This window comes from Triticum dicoccoides, chromosome 3B (genome assembly GCF_002162155.2).
Source record: "Triticum dicoccoides isolate Atlit2015 ecotype Zavitan chromosome 3B, WEW_v2.0, whole genome shotgun sequence".
NCBI classification, from domain to species: Eukaryota; Viridiplantae; Streptophyta; class Magnoliopsida; order Poales; family Poaceae; genus Triticum; species Triticum dicoccoides.
The window spans coordinates 796,011,971-796,015,515 of NC_041385.1; the positions used below are offsets into that span (position 1 = coordinate 796,011,971).

The 3,545-nt window shown below is 45.1% G+C and overlaps 1 pseudogene; it reads left to right on the top strand.

Moving 5' to 3' along the window:
* The first annotated feature begins 2,083 nt into the window (after positions 1–2,083).
* LOC119278527 overlaps positions 2,084–3,545 on the top strand; it is a 6,535-nt pseudogene continuing 5,073 nt past the window's right edge.

Here is a 3,545-nt window from a genome sequence, read left to right on the forward strand (position 1 = left end):
TTTGCTTTCCGATTTTCTCCAATGGTTTTTGAGGTTTTGGAAAAAAAATTGCGAAAAAGCGTGCTTTTCTCTACCCCTTCCACGAGAGACGCAGATTTATTTCTCGTGCAAGGCACGGATTCGCTTCCACGAGAGACACAGTCATGCCTCTCCGAAAAGGGAAAACACGTTTCCTTTTTGTTTTCCTTTCGTGAGAGGTATGGATTTGCTTCTTGTGAAGTCACAAATTTGTTCCCGTGTTGTGCCTCTCCGAAAAGAAAAAAATATTTTCTCTTTTATTTTCCTTTCACGAGATGCACAGATTTGCTTCTGCGGGAGGCACAGTCGTGCCTATCCGAACAGAATAAAAAACGTGTTTTATTTTCCTTCCGAGAGAGTCACATATTTGCTTCTTGTGGAAACACGGATTTGCTTCCGTGAAAGGCACGGCCGTGCCACTTGGAAAAGGGAAATAAATGCATTTTTTTTTCTTCCGAGAGAGGCATATATTTACTTCTCGTGGAGGCACGGATTTGCTTCCGCGATAGTCGCGGTCGTGCCTACCGGAAAAGGGAAAACAAACACATTTACTTATTTTCCTCGAAGAGATGCACACATTTGCTTCTCGTGGAGGCATAGATTTTCTTCCGCGAGAGGCACGGTCGTGCCTTTAGAAAAAGGAAAAAAATGTGTTTTTTTTTCTTTTGGTGACACGCACAGATTTATTTCTCGTGGAGGCATGGATTTTCTTCCGCTAGTCGGAAAGGGGAAAAAAGTGCTCTTGGTTCAGTTTTTTTTGCCCGGTTTCTTCTTGATCTTTTTTCACCAAACCTATCAATATGACATCTAGTTTTGAAGATCTCGACGCGAGAAATTTGAGATTTAGACATTCTGTTTAAGAGATAAAACATTTTAAATAAAAAAATCTACAAAAAGGAAAACTCACAGTGCGATAATTGTAGTTACCTGAGGAGATGGAAGTGACATTTCCAAAGAGAACAATTAATTAGTGATTTTCGCCGCCACTTTCCACTCCACCCGTCCGCCTAGTAGCCAAGGAGCGAGCCCTTTCTGACGCCGGAGTACCGCCTCGAGCTCCTTGATCACCGCGGGGCTACCTCCGGATGCAGTGGATCCGGAGGAGGAGTTGGAGGAGGAGGTGGAGGACGAGAAGGAGGAGGAGGAGGAGGAGGAGCCGGAGGAGGAGGATGTGGGGTACGCTGGCGACTGGGATCTGCAAGCGGAGCAGGAGGCCATCCTCGATTTCCTTCGGTCGGAGTCGGTTGCAGAGGCAAGACGCCATCGCCGGCAGGAGATGGGGACGCAAGAAGACACGGAGGAGGCGGAGATGTTCGCCTATATGGATGAGGTCGAGCAGGAGGAGGATGAGCCGGAGCCCTCCTACTCGCCTGCCCAGCCGGCGCCCGGCACCGTCGTCTTGGACATCTCCGATGACGAAGAATAGCTATGGTAGTACGTAGAATTACTTTCACATGCTTTGTATGAATTTAGGGGATGAAATATGAAAAAGGCGAATGCAAAGTGGCTAATTTAAGACGTGTCCGGTCAGTGCTTGCGGACGCGTCCAAGCACGTCTGCGACATTTGTGGGGCCGAATTTGTAATGTCCGGTTATAGATGCTCTAATCCTTCCAAGCAGTTGACGCGAAAATTGCCATAGTACAAGTTACCGATGGCAATGCTGATACGGCGTTTAGGTTGAAAAATAAGAAAACTACTCGTGTTTTCATCCGGTGCGTGTAACAGCTTTGGCCGCGTGCCGAACATATGCATCCTCTTTTGAGGTCTTGTAATTATTTTGTTTGTAGGCTACTAGGCTGGGTCCAGTGGGCTGGACTCTGTCTGATCCGCTTGATTCGAGCTGCAGTTTTGCCGACAGCAGCGCGTGATGCCACAGTTGCATTGAGCAGGGATCTCTACTTTACATGACTTTTACCACAGTGAAAGGCTTGGACACGCACTGGTGGCGTGCTCAACTTAAATCCCCATCGCATCAGTCCAGCAGCGGCCAGCCTGTGGTGAACTGCACATGACCAGATCAGACCCGCCCGGTCGGTTGGTGGCGAAATTAAAGCCTGTGTGCTACTCACAACGTTTATCTCTTCATTACACCGAACACACAATCATTAATCTGAATCCGGCTCATCTTCTCCGCAACAACGAGCAAACACCATCTTTCTTCCACCACCACGCAAATAGAGAGATCCAGCTATGGAGATCGCTATGGGGGCTATCGGCCCTCTCCTCCCAAAGCTCCGCGAGCTGCTTCACAGTGAGATCACCATGGAGAAACAAGTGAGAAAGGGCATCGAATCTCTCGTGACAGAGCTGAAATTGATGCAGGCTGTCCTCGGCAAGGTGTCGAAAGTGCCGGCGGACCAGCTTGATGAGGGGGTCAAGATCTGGGCAGGAAATGTCAAGGAGTTGTCCTACCAAATGGAGGACATCGTTGATGCCTTCATGGTGCGTGTGGGGGATGGTGGTGAGTCCACCAACCCGAAGAACAGAGTCAAGAAGATACTCAAGAAGGTCAAGAGATTATTCAAGAATGGCAAGGATCTCCATCGGATCTCTCGAAGAAGTGGTTCTTCAAGCTAAGCAGTTGGCTGAGATGCGTCAAAGGTACGAGCAAGAGATGCGGGACACTAGTGCTAATACTAGTGTTGACCCTCGTATGATGGCCTTGTACACAGATGTAACAGAGCTTGTCGGCATTGAAGAAACACGGGACAAGTTGATCAATATGTTGATTGAAGATGATGATTGGTCGAAGCATCCGTTGAAGACGATCTCTATTGTTGGATTTGGTGGGTTAGGCAAGACAACTCTTGCCAAAGCAGCATACGACAAGATCAAATCACAATTTGATTGTGGTGCTTTTGTCTCGGTTTCGCAAAACCCAGAAATGAAAAAGGTTTTGAAGGATATTCTCTATGGACTTGACAAGGTCAAGTACGAAAACATACATAATGCAGCGAGGGATGAAAAGTATCTCATTGATGACATAATTGAATTCCTTAACGACAAGAGGTGCGTATATATGCTCTTTCTTCTTTTACAACCCGATTTTCATTTCATCTAGTAAAATAATGACATCGTTTTTATACTAGTGCATATCCATCTTGATAGCATATTGTTAATTTATACTCATACTAGTGCATATCCATCTTGATAGCATATTGTTAATTTATACTCCCTCCATTCCTAAATATAGGGTGTATAGTTTTTGGCACGGAAATTAAAGAACGCACGTGGAGGGAAAATTCCACAAGTTTTGGGCGATATTACACCTGACTAATTGACATGAGAAAATAGAGGAGATTGCCTAATATAAGGAGATGTAATCAAATCCCTGAAAAATTTATCCAAACGAGTGGTGCAACGCAATACACCTTATATTTCGGGTTTTTTCTCAAAAATCTATACACCTTATATCAAGGAACGGAGGGAGTACTTTTCATGTAAATTCCTATACTTATTATATAAATCATATCATGTAAAAATTAGGGAGTTCATATTTTTAAGGTAATTGAAAACTTCTTATTC